At 37.8% G+C, this 12,490-nt stretch overlaps 7 non-coding genes across 7 annotated transcripts; all 7 read left to right on the top strand.

The window, feature by feature from the left end:
- The first annotated feature begins 1,183 nt into the window (after window positions 1–1,183).
- On the top strand, window positions 1,184–1,255 carry trnag-ucc (transfer RNA glycine (anticodon UCC)). Its single transcript has one exon. It is a non-coding gene; the product is annotated as a tRNA-Gly (tRNA).
- Window positions 1,256–3,427: 2,172 nt separating this feature from the next.
- On the top strand, window positions 3,428–3,499 carry trnag-ucc (transfer RNA glycine (anticodon UCC)). Its single transcript has one exon. It is a non-coding gene; the product is annotated as a tRNA-Gly (tRNA).
- Window positions 3,500–4,548: 1,049 nt separating this feature from the next.
- Window positions 4,549–4,620, top strand: trnag-ucc (transfer RNA glycine (anticodon UCC)). Its single transcript has one exon. It is a non-coding gene; the product is annotated as a tRNA-Gly (tRNA).
- A 597-nt stretch (window positions 4,621–5,217) lies between these two features.
- Window positions 5,218–5,289, top strand: trnag-ucc (transfer RNA glycine (anticodon UCC)). The gene has a single exon. It is a non-coding gene; the product is annotated as a tRNA-Gly (tRNA).
- A 597-nt stretch (window positions 5,290–5,886) lies between these two features.
- On the top strand, window positions 5,887–5,958 carry trnag-ucc (transfer RNA glycine (anticodon UCC)). The gene has a single exon. It is a non-coding gene; the product is annotated as a tRNA-Gly (tRNA).
- A 2,389-nt stretch (window positions 5,959–8,347) lies between these two features.
- trnag-ucc (transfer RNA glycine (anticodon UCC)) lies at window positions 8,348–8,419 on the top strand. Its single transcript has one exon. It is a non-coding gene; the product is annotated as a tRNA-Gly (tRNA).
- A 1,935-nt stretch (window positions 8,420–10,354) lies between these two features.
- On the top strand, window positions 10,355–10,426 carry trnag-ucc (transfer RNA glycine (anticodon UCC)). Its single transcript has one exon. It is a non-coding gene; the product is annotated as a tRNA-Gly (tRNA).
- Window positions 10,427–12,490: the final 2,064 nt, after the last annotated feature.

Here is a 12,490-nt window from a genome sequence, read left to right as displayed (position 1 = left end):
AATTTCTAATTGTTTATTTTACATTTTTCAAATTTCAAGGAAAAAAATTATCCAAGAACCAAGTATTTGTGTATAGCGGCTAGCAAAGCTGCCTTCCAACAATTAAACCCAGTTTTGATTCCCAGCCAGTGCATGGCTTGGGTTGTTTTGGCAAAATCCAGTCCGTTTAAAGTTGTTACTTAACCATTGATAAGCAAATGTCCCTGAGATTCCAGCTAATTTTAGATGATTGCAGCCAATTTCATATGGTGTATTTTAGATTTTTAGAATTTCAAGGCAGCAATTGTCCATGGACCAAATATTGTTGGAAATGTGGCCAGCATAGCTGCCTTCCAAGCAATGGGCCTCGGTTCCGTTAACGGCCAATGCACTGCTTGTGTTATCTTGGCAATATCCAGTCAGTTGAAAGTTTTTACTTAACTATTGATCAGCAAAAAACCCAGAGATAACAGCCAATTTCCTATGGTTAATTTTACATTTTAGAATTTCAAATCTAAAAGTACCTAATTACTAGGCATGTGTGGTATAGTGGTTAGCATAGCGGCCTTCCAAGCAGTTGACCTGGGTTCGATTCGCGGCCAATGCATGACTTGCATTATATTGGCAACGTCCAGTCAGTTGAAAGTTTTTACTCAACTATTGATCAGCAAAAAACCCAGACTTAACAGCCAATTTCTAATTGTATATTTTGCATTTTAGAAATTTCAAGGAAAAAAATTATCCAAGAACCAAGCATTGGTGTATAGCGGCTAGCATAGCTGCTTTCCAACAATTAGACCCAGTTTTGATTCCCAGCCAGTGCATGGCTTGGGTTGTTTTGGCAAAATCCAGTCCGTTTAAAGTTGTTACTCAACCATTGATAAGCAAACGTCCCTGAGATTCCAGCTAATTTTAGATGATAGCAGCCAATTTCATATGGTGCATTTCAGATTTTAGAATTTCAAGGCAGCAATTGTCCATGGACTAAATATTGGTGGAAAAGTGGCTAGCATAGCTGCCTTCCAAGCAATGGGCCTCGGTTCTGTTAACGGCCAATGCACTGCTTGTGTTATCTTGGCAATATCCAGTCAGTTGAAAGTTTTTACTTAACTATTGATCAGCAAAAAACCCAGAGATAACAGCCAATTTCCTATGGTTAATTTTACATTTTAGAATTTCAAATCTAAAATGACCTAATCACTAGGCATTGGTGGTATAGTGGTTAGCATAGCTGCCTTCCAAGCAGTTGACCTGGGTTCGATTCCCGGCCAATGCATGACCTGCATTATATTGGCAACGTCCAGTCAGTTGAAAGTTTTTATTCAACTATTGAGCAGCAAAAACCCAGATTTAACAGCTAATTTCTAATTGTTTATTTTACATTTTAGAAATTTCAAGGGAAAAAATTATCCAAGAACCAAGTATTTGTGTATAGCAGCTAGCATAGCTGCCTTCCAACAATTAAACCCAGTTTTGATTCCCAGCCAGTGCATGGCTTGGGTTGTTTTGGCAAAATCCAGTCCGTTTAAAGTTGTTACTCAACCATTGATAAGCAAATGTCCCTGAGATTCCAGCTAATTTTAGATGATAGCAGCCAATTTCATATGGTGTATTTTAGATTTTTAGAATTTCAAGGCAGCAATTGTCCATGGACCAAATATTGTTGGAAATGTGGCCAGCATAGCTGCCTTCCAAGCAATTGACCTGGGTTCCGTTAACGGCCAATGCATGGCTTGTGTTATCTTGGCAATGTCCAGTCAGTTGAAAGTTTTTACTTAACTATTTATCAGCAAAAAACCCAGACTTAACAGCCAATTTCCAATGGTTAATTTTACCTTTTAGAATTTCAAGACCAAAATAATCTTATTACCAGGCATTGGTGCTATAGTGGTTAGCATAGCTGCCTTCCAAGCAGTTGACCCGGGTTCGATTCCCGGCCAATGCATGACTTGAATTATATTGGCAAGTCCAGTCAGTTGAAAGTTTTTACTTAACTATTGATCAGCAAAAAACCCGGACTCAACAGCCTATTTCTAATTGTTTATTTTAAATTTTAGAAATTTCAAAGAAAAAAATTATCCAAGAACCAAGCATTGGTGTATAGCGGCTAGCATAGCTGCTTTCCAACAATTAGACCCAGTTTTGATTCCCAGCCAGTGCATGGCTTGGGTTGTTTTGGCAAAATCCAGTCCGTTTAAAGTTGTTACTCAACCATTGATAAGCAAATGTCCCTGAGATTCCAGCTAATTTTAGATGATAGCAGCCAATTTCATATGGTGTATTTTAGATTTTTAGAATTTCAAGGCAGCAATTGTCCATGGACCAAATATTGTTGGAAATGTGGCCAGCATAGCTGCCTTCCAAGCAATTGACCTGGGTTCCATTAACGGCCAATGCATTGCTTGTGTTATCTTGGCAAGTCCAGTCAGTTGAAAGTTTTTACTCATTTATTGATCAGCAAAAAACCCGGACTTAAAAGCCAATTTCTAATTGTTTATTTTATATTTTACAAATTTCAAAACAAAAAATTATCCAAAAACCAAGTATCTGTGTATAGCGGCTATTATAGCTGCCTTCCAACAATTAAACCCAGTTTTGATTCCCAGCCAGTGCATGGCTTGGGTTGTTTTGGCAAAATCCAGTCCGTTTAAAGTTGTTACTCAACCATTGATAAGCAAACAACCCTGAGATTCCAGCTAATTTTAGATGATTGCAGCCAATTTCCTATGGTGTATTTTAGATTTTAGAATTTTAAGGCAGCAATTGTCCATGGACTAAATATTGGTGGAAAAGTGGCTAGCATAGCTGTCTTCCAAGCAATTGACCTGGCTTCCGTTTCCGGCCAATGCATGGCTTGTGTTATCTTGGCAATATCCAGTCAGTTCAAAGTATTTACTTATCTATTGATCAGCAAAAAACCCAGACTTAACAGCCAATTTCTAATTGTATATTTTACATGTTAGAAATTTCAAGGAAAAAAATTATCCAAGAACCAAGCATTGGTGTATAGCGGCTAGCATAGCTGCTTTCCAACAATTAGACCCAGTTTTGATTCCCAGCCAGTGCATGGCTTGGGTTGTTTTGGCAAAATCCAGTCCGTTTAAAGTTTTTACTCAACCATTGATAAGCAAATGTCCCTGAGATTCCAGCTAATTTTAGATGATAGCAGCCAATTTCATATGGTGTATTTTAGATTTTTATAATTTCAAGGCAGCAATTGTCCATGGACCAAATATTGTTGGAAATGTGGCCAGCATAGCTGCCTTCCAAGCAATGGACCTCGGTTCCGTTAACGGCCAATGCACTGCTTGTGTTATCTTGGCAATATCCAGTCAGTTGAAAGTTTTTACTTAACTATTGATCAGCAAAAAACCCAGAGATAACAGCCAATTTCCTATGGTTAATTTTACATTTTAGAATTTCAAATCTAAAATTACCTAATTAACAGGCATTGGTGGTATAGTGGTTAGCATAGCTGCCTTCCAAGCAGTTGACCTGGGTTCGATTCCCGGCCAATGCATGACTTGCATTATATTGGCAAGTGCAGTCAGTTGAAAGTTTTTACTCATTTATTGATCAGCAAAAAACCCGGACTTAAAAGCCAATTTCTAATTGTTTATTTTACATTTTACAAATTTCAAAACAAAAAATTATCCAAAAACCAAGTATCTGTGTATAGCGGCTAGCATAGCTGCCTTCCAACAATCAAACCCAGTTTTGATTCCCAGCCAGTGCATGGCTTGAGTTGTTTTGGCAACGTCCAGTCTGTTTAAAGTTGTTACTCAACCATTGATAAGCAAACAACCCTGAGATTCCAGCTAATTTTAGATGATCGCAGCCAATTTCCTATGGTGTATTTTAGATTTTAGAATTTTAAGGCAGCAATTGTCCATGGACTAAATATTGGTGGAAAAGTGGCTAGCATAGCTGCCTTCCAAGCAATTGACCTGGGTTCCGTTTCCGGCCAATGCATGGCTTGTGTTATCTTGGCAATATCCAGTCAGTTCAAAGTATTTACTTATCTATTGATCAGCAAAAAACCCAGACTTAACAGCCAATTTCTAATTGTATATTTTGCATTTTAGAAATTTCAAGGAAAAAAATTATCCAAGAACCAAGCATTGGTGTATAGCGGCTAGCATAGCTGCTTTCCAACAATTAGACCCAGTTTTGATTCCCAGCCAGTGCATGGCTTGGGTTGTTTTGGCAAAATCCAGTCCGTTTAAAGTTGTTACTCAACCATTGATAAGCAAACGTCCCTGAGATTCCAGCTAATTTTAGATGATAGCAGCCAATTTCATATGGTGCATTTCAGATTTTAGAATTTCAAGGCAGCAATTGTCCATGGACTAAATATTGGTGGAAAAGTGGCTAGCACAGCTGCCTTCCAAGCAATGGACCTCGGTTCCGTTAACGGCCAATGCACTGCTTGTGTTATCTTGGCAATATCCAGTCAGTTGAAAGTTTTTACTTAACTATTGATCAGCAAAAAACCCAGAGATAACAGCCAATTTCCTATGGTTAATTTTACATTTTAGAATTTCAAATCTAAAATTACCTAATCACTAGGCATTGGTGGTATAGTGGTTAGCATAGCTGCCTTCCAAGCAGTTGACCTGGGTTCGATTCCCGGCCAATGCATGACTTACATTATATTGGCAACGTCCAGTCAGTTGAAAGTTTTTACTCAACTATTGAGCAGCAAAAACCCAGATTTAACAGCTAATTTCTAATTGTTTATTTTACATTTTAGAAATTTCAAGGAAAAAAATTATCCAAGAACCAAGTATTTGTGTATAGCAGCTAGCATAGCTGCCTTCCAACAATTAAACCCAGTTTTGATTCCCAGCCAGTGCATGGCTTGGGTTGTTTTGGCAAAATCCAGTCCGTTTAAAGTTGTTACTCAACCATTGATAAGCAAACGTCCCTGAGATTCCAGCTAATTTTAGATGATGGCAGCCAATTTCCTATGGTGTATTTTAGATTTTAGAATTTTTAAGGCAGCAATTGTCCATGGACTAAATATTGGTGGAAAAGTGGCTAGCATAGATGCTTTCAAAGCAATTGACCTGGGTTCCGTTAACGGCCAATGCATGGCTTGTGTTATCTTGGCAATGTCCAGTCAGTTGAAAGTTTTTACTTAACTATTTATCAGCAAAAAACCCAAACTTAACAGCCAATTTCCAATGGTTAATTTTACCTTTTAGAATTTCAAGACCAAAATAATCTTATTACCAGGCATTGGTGGTATAGTGGTTAGCATAGCTGCCTTCCAAGCAGTTGACCCGGGTTCGATTCCCGGCCAATGCATGACTTGAATTATATTGGCAAGTCCAGTCAGTTGAAAGTTTTTACTTAACTATTGATCAGCAAAAAACCCGGACTCAACAGCCTATTTCTAATTGTTTATTTTAAATTTTAGAAATTTCAAAGAAAAAAATTATCCAAGAACCAAGCATTGGTGTATAGCGGCTAGCATAGCTGCTTTCCAACAATTAGACCCAGTTTTGATTCCCAGCCAGTGCATGGCTTGGGTTGTTTTGGCAAAATCCAGTCCGTTTAAAGTTGTTACTCAACCATTGATAAGCAAATGTCCCTGAGATTCCAGCTAATTTTAGATGATAGCAGCCAATTTCATATGGTGTATTTTAGATTTTTAGAATTTCAAGGCAGCAATTGTCCATGGACCAAATATTGTTGGAAATGTGGCCAGCATAGCTGCCTTCCAAGCAATTGACCTGGGTTCCGTTAACGGCCAATGCATTGCTTGTGTTATCTTGGCAATATCCAGTCAGTTGAAAGTTTTTACTTAACTATTGATCAGCAAAAAACCCAGAGATAACAGCCAATTTCCTATGGTTAATTTTACATTTTAGAATTTCACATCTAAAATTACCTGATTACCAGGCATTGGTGGTATAGTGGTTAGCATAGCTGCCTTCCAAGCAGTTGACCTGGGTTCGATTCCCGGCCAATGCATGACTAGCATTATATTGGCAAGTCCAGTCAGTTGAAAGTTTTTACTCATTTATTGATCAGCAAAAAACCCGGACTTAAAAGCCAATTTCTAATTGTTTATTTTACATTTTTCAAATTTCAAAACAAAAAATTATCCAAAAACCAAGTATCTGTGTATAGCGGCTAGCATAGCTGCCTTCCAACAATTAAACCCAGTGTTGATTCCCAGCCAGTGCATGGCTTGAGTTGTTTTGGCAACGTCCAGTCTGTTTAAAGTTGTTACTCAACCATTGATAAGCAAACAACCCTGAGATTCCAGCTAATTTTAGATGATTGCAGCCAATTTCATATGGTGTATTTTAGATTTTTAGAATTTCAAGGCAGCAATTGTCCATGGACCAAATATTGTTGGAAATGTGGCCAGCATAGCTGCCTTCCAAGCAATGGACCTCGGTTCCGTTAACGGCCAATGCACTGCTTGTGTTATCTTGGCAATATCCAGTCAGTTGAAAGTTTTTACTTAACTATTGATCAGCAAAAAACCCAGAGATAACAGCCAATTTCCTATGGTTAATTTTACATTTTAGAATTTCAAATCTAAAATAATCTAATTACTAGGCATTGGTGGTATAGTGGTTAGCATAGCTGCCTTCCAAGCAATTGGCCTGGGTTCGATTCCCGGCCAATGCATGACTTGCATTGTATTGGCAACGTCCAGTCAGTTGAAAGCTTTTACTCAACTATTGGTCAGCAAAAAACCCAGACTTAACAGCCAATTTCTAATTGTTTATTTTACATTTTAGAAATTTCAAAACAAAAAATTATCCAAAAACCAAGTATTTGTGTATAGCGGCTAGCATAGCTGCCTTCCAACAATTAAACCCAGTTTTGATTCCCAGCCAGTGCATGGCTTGAGTTGTTTTGGCAGCGTCCAGTCTGTTTAAAGTTGTTACTCAACCATTGATAAGCAAACAACCCTGAGATTCCAGCTAATTTTAGATGATAGCAGCCAATTTCTTATGGTGTATTTTAGATTTTAGAATTTCAAGGCAGTAATTGTCCATGGACTAAATATTAATGGAAAAGTGGCTAGCATAGCTGCCTTCAAAGCAATTGACCTGGGTTCCGTTAACGGCCAATGCATTGCTTGTGTTATTTTGGCAATGTCCAGTCAGTTGAAAGTTTTTACTTAACTATTGATCAGCAAAAAACCCAGATTTAACAGCTAATTTATAATTGTTTATTTTACATTTTAGAAATTTCAAGGAAAAAAATTATCCAAGAACCAAGTATTTGTGTATAGTGGCTAGCATAGCTGCCTTCCAACAATTAAACCCAGTTTTGATTCCCAGCCAGTGCATGGCTTGGGTTGTTTTGGCAAAATCCAGTCTGTTTAAAGTTGTTACTCAACCATTGATAAGCAAACGTCCCTGAGATTCCAGCTAATTTTAGATGATGGCAGCCAATTTCCTATGGTGTATTTTAGATTTTAGAATTTTTAAGGCAGCAATTGTCCATGGACTAAATATTGGTGGAAAAGTGGCTAGCATAGATGCCTTCCAAGCAATTGACCTGGGTTCCGTTAACGGCCAATGCATGGCTTGTGTTATCTTGGAAATGTCCAGTCAGTTGAAAGTTTTTACTTAACTATTTATCAGCAAAAAACCCAAACTTAACAGCCAATTTCCTATGGTCAATTTTACATTTTAGAATTTCAAGACCAAAATAATCTTATTACCAGGCATTGGTGGTATAGTGGTTAGCATAGCTGCCTTCCAAGCAGTTGACCCGGGTTCTATTCCCGGCCAATGCATGACTTGAATTAAATTGGCAAGTCCAGTCAGTTGAAAGTTTTTACTTAAATATTGATCAGCAAAAAACCCGGACTCAACAGCCTATTTCTAATTGTTTATTTTAAATTTTAGAAATTTCAAAGAAAAAAATTATCCAAGAACCAAGCATTGGTGTATAGCGGCTAGCATAGCTGCTTTCCAACAATTAGACCCAGTTTTGATTCCCAGCCAGTGCATGGCTTGGGTTGTTTTGGCAAAATCCAGTCCGTTTAAAGTTGTTACTCAACCATTGATAAGCAAATGTCCCTGAGATTCCAGCTAATTTTAGATGATAGCAGCCAATTTCATATGGTGTATTTTAGATTTTTAGAATTTCAAGGCAGCAATTGTCCATGGACCAAATATTGTTGGAAATGTGGCCAGCATAGCTGCCTTCCAAGCAATTGACCTGGGTTCCGTTAACGGCCAATGCATGGCTTGTGTTATCTTGGAAATGTCCAGTCAGTTGAAAGTTTTTACTTAACTATTTATCAGCAAAAAACCCAAACTTAACAGCCAATTTCCTATGGTTAATTTTACATTTTAGAATTTCAAGACCAAAATAATCTTAATACCAGGCATTGGTGGTATAGTGGTTAGCATAGCTGCCTTCCAAGCAGTTGACCCGGGTTCGATTCCCGGCCAATGCATGACTTGAATTAAATTGGCAAGTCCAGTCAGTTGAAAGTTTTTACTTAACTATTTATCAGCAAAAAACCCGGACTCAACAGCCTATTTCTAATTGTTTATTTTAAATTTTAGAAATTTCAAAGAAAACAATTATCCAAGAACCAAGCATTGGTGTATAGCGGCTAGCATAGCTGCTTTCCAACAAATAGACCCAGTTTTGATTCCCAGCCAGTGCATGGCTTGGGTTGTTTTGGCAAAATCCAGTCCGTTTAAAGTTGTTACTCAACCATTGATAAGCAAATGTCCCTGAGATTCCAGCTAATTTTAGATGATAGCAGCCAATTTCATATGGTGTATTTTAGATTTTTAGAATTTCAAGGCAGCAATTGTCCATGGACCAAATATTGTTGGAAATGTGGCCAGCATAAATGCCTTCCAAGCAATGGACCTGGGTTCCGTTAACGGCCAATGCATTGCTTGTGTTATCTTGGCAATATCCAGTCAGTTGAAAGTTTTTACTTAACTATTGATCAGCAAAAAACCCAGACTTAACAGCCAATTTCCTATGGTTAATTTTACATTTTAGAATTTCAAATCTAAAATTACCTAATTACTAGGCATTTGTGGTATAGTGGTTAGCATAGCGGCCTTCCAAGCAGTTGACCTGGGTTCGATTCGCGGCCAATGCATGACTTGCATTATATTGGCAACATCCAGTCAGTTGAAAGTTTTTACTCAACTATTGAGCAGCAAAAACCCAGATTTAACAGCTAATTTCTAATTGTTTATTTTACATTTTTCAAATTTCAAGGAAAAAAATTATCCAAGAACCAAGTATTTGTGTATAGCGGCTAGCAAAGCTGCCTTCCAACAATTAAACCCAGTTTTGATTCCCAGCCAGTGCATGGCTTGGGTTGTTTTGGCAAAATCCAGTCCGTTTAAAGTTGTTACTTAACCATTGATAAGCAAATGTCCCTGAGATTCCAGCTAATTTTAGATGATTGCAGCCAATTTCATATGGTGTATTTTAGATTTTTAGAATTTCAAGGCAGCAATTGTCCATGGACCAAATATTGTTGGAAATGTGGCCAGCATAGCTGCCTTCCAAGCAATGGGCCTCGGTTCCGTTAACGGCCAATGCACTGCTTGTGTTATCTTGGCAATATCCAGTCAGTTGAAAGTTTTTACTTAACTATTGATCAGCAAAAAACCCAGAGATAACAGCCAATTTCCTATGGTTAATTTTACATTTTAGAATTTCAAATCTAAAAGTACCTAATTACTAGGCATGTGTGGTATAGTGGTTAGCATAGCGGCCTTCCAAGCAGTTGACCTGGGTTCGATTCGCGGCCAATGCATGACTTGCATTATATTGGCAACGTCCAGTCAGTTGAAAGTTTTTACTCAACTATTGATCAGCAAAAAACCCAGACTTAACAGCCAATTTCTAATTGTATATTTTGCATTTTAGAAATTTCAAGGAAAAAAATTATCCAAGAACCAAGCATTGGTGTATAGCGGCTAGCATAGCTGCTTTCCAACAATTAGACCCAGTTTTGATTCCCAGCCAGTGCATGGCTTGGGTTGTTTTGGCAAAATCCAGTCCGTTTAAAGTTGTTACTCAACCATTGATAAGCAAACGTCCCTGAGATTCCAGCTAATTTTAGATGATAGCAGCCAATTTCATATGGTGCATTTCAGATTTTAGAATTTCAAGGCAGCAATTGTCCATGGACTAAATATTGGTGGAAAAGTGGCTAGCATAGCTGCCTTCCAAGCAATGGGCCTCGGTTCTGTTAACGGCCAATGCACTGCTTGTGTTATCTTGGCAATATCCAGTCAGTTGAAAGTTTTTACTTAACTATTGATCAGCAAAAAACCCAGAGATAACAGCCAATTTCCTATGGTTAATTTTACATTTTAGAATTTCAAATCTAAAATGACCTAATCACTAGGCATTGGTGGTATAGTGGTTAGCATAGCTGCCTTCCAAGCAGTTGACCTGGGTTCGATTCCCGGCCAATGCATGACCTGCATTATATTGGCAACGTCCAGTCAGTTGAAAGTTTTTATTCAACTATTGAGCAGCAAAAACCCAGATTTAACAGCTAATTTCTAATTGTTTATTTTACATTTTAGAAATTTCAAGGGAAAAAATTATCCAAGAACCAAGTATTTGTGTATAGCAGCTAGCATAGCTGCCTTCCAACAATTAAACCCAGTTTTGATTCCCAGCCAGTGCATGGCTTGGGTTGTTTTGGCAAAATCCAGTCCGTTTAAAGTTGTTACTCAACCATTGATAAGCAAATGTCCCTGAGATTCCAGCTAATTTTAGATGATAGCAGCCAATTTCATATGGTGTATTTTAGATTTTTAGAATTTCAAGGCAGCAATTGTCCATGGACCAAATATTGTTGGAAATGTGGCCAGCATAGCTGCCTTCCAAGCAATTGACCTGGGTTCCGTTAACGGCCAATGCATTGCTTGTGTTATCTTGGCAATATCCAGTCAGTTGAAAGTTTTTACTTAACTATTGATCAGCAAAAAACCCAGAGATAACAGCCAATTTCCTATGGTTAATTTTACATTTTAGAATTTCAAGTCTAAAATTACCTAATTACCAGGCATTGGTGGAATAGTGGTTAGCATAGCTACCTTCCAAGCAGTTGACCTGGGTTCGATTTCCGGCCAATGCATGACTTGCATTATATTGGCAACGTCCAGTCAGTTGAATGTTTTTACTCATTTATTGATCAGCAAAAAACCCGGACTTAAAAGCCAATTTCTAATTGTTTATTTTACATTTTACAAATTTCAAAACAAAAAATTATCCAAAAACCAAGTATCTGTGTATAGCGACTAGCATAGCTGCCTTCCAACAATTAAACCCAGTTTTGATTCCCAGCCAGTGCATGGCTTGAGTTGTTTTGGCAACGTCCAGTCTGTTTAAAGTTGTTACTCAACCATTGATAAGCAAACAACCCTGAGATTCCAGCTAATTTTAGATGATTGCAGCCAATTTCCTATGGTGTATTTTAGATTTTAGAATTTTAAGGCAGCAATTGTCCATGGACTAAATATTGGTGGAAAAGTGGCTAGCATAGCTGCCTTCCAAGCAATTGACCTGGGTTCCGTTTCCGGCCAATGCATGGCTTGTGTTATCTTGGCAATATCCAGTCAGTTGAAAGTATTTACTTAACTATTGATCAGCAAAAAACCCAGACTTAACATTCAATTTCTAATTGTATATTTTGCATTTTAGAAATTTCAAGGATAGAATTCAAATCTAAATATTAATGGAAAAGTGGCCAGCATAGCTGCCTTCAAAGCAATTGACCTGGGTTCCGTTAACGGCCAATGCATTGCTTGTGTTATCTTGGCAATGTCCAGTCAATTGAAAGTTTTTACTTAACTATTGATCAGCAAAAAACCCAGAGATAACATCCAATTTCCTATGGTTAATTTTACATTTTTGAATTTCAAGACTAAAATTACCTATTTACCAGGCATTGGTGGTATAGTGTTTAGCATAGCTGCCTTCCAAGCAGTTGACCCGGGTTTGATTCCCGGCCAATGCATGACTTGCATTATATTGGCAAGTCCAGTCAGTTGAAAGTTTTTACTCAACTATTGATCAGCAAAAAACCCGGACTTAACAGCCAATTTCTAATTGTTTATTTTACATTTTAGAAATTTCAAAGCAAAAAATTATCCAAGAACCAAGCATTTTTGTATAGCGGCTAGTTTTGATTCCCAGCCAATGCGTGGCTTGAGTTTTTTGGCAGCGTCCAGTCTGTTTAAAGTTGTTACTCAACCATTGATAAGCAAACGTCCCTGAGATTCCAGGTAATTTTAGATGATAGCAGCCAATTTCGTATGTTTTATTTTAGATTTTAGAATTTCAAGGCAGCAATTGTCCATGGGCTAAATATTGGTGGAATAGTGGCTAGCATAGCTGCCTTCCAAGCAATTGACCTGGGTTCCGTTTCCGGCTAATGCATGGCTTGTGTTATTTTGGCAATGTCCAGTCAGTTGAAAGTTTTTACTTAACTATTGATCAGCAAAAAACCCAAGGATAACAGCCAATTTCC

Source organism: Entelurus aequoreus, linkage group LG04 (assembly GCF_033978785.1).
Source record: "Entelurus aequoreus isolate RoL-2023_Sb linkage group LG04, RoL_Eaeq_v1.1, whole genome shotgun sequence".
In the NCBI taxonomy this organism is placed as follows: Eukaryota; Metazoa; Chordata; class Actinopteri; order Syngnathiformes; family Syngnathidae; genus Entelurus; species Entelurus aequoreus.
Note: the sequence above shows the minus strand (reverse complement) of the source record. Positions and strands in the feature narration are given on the sequence as shown.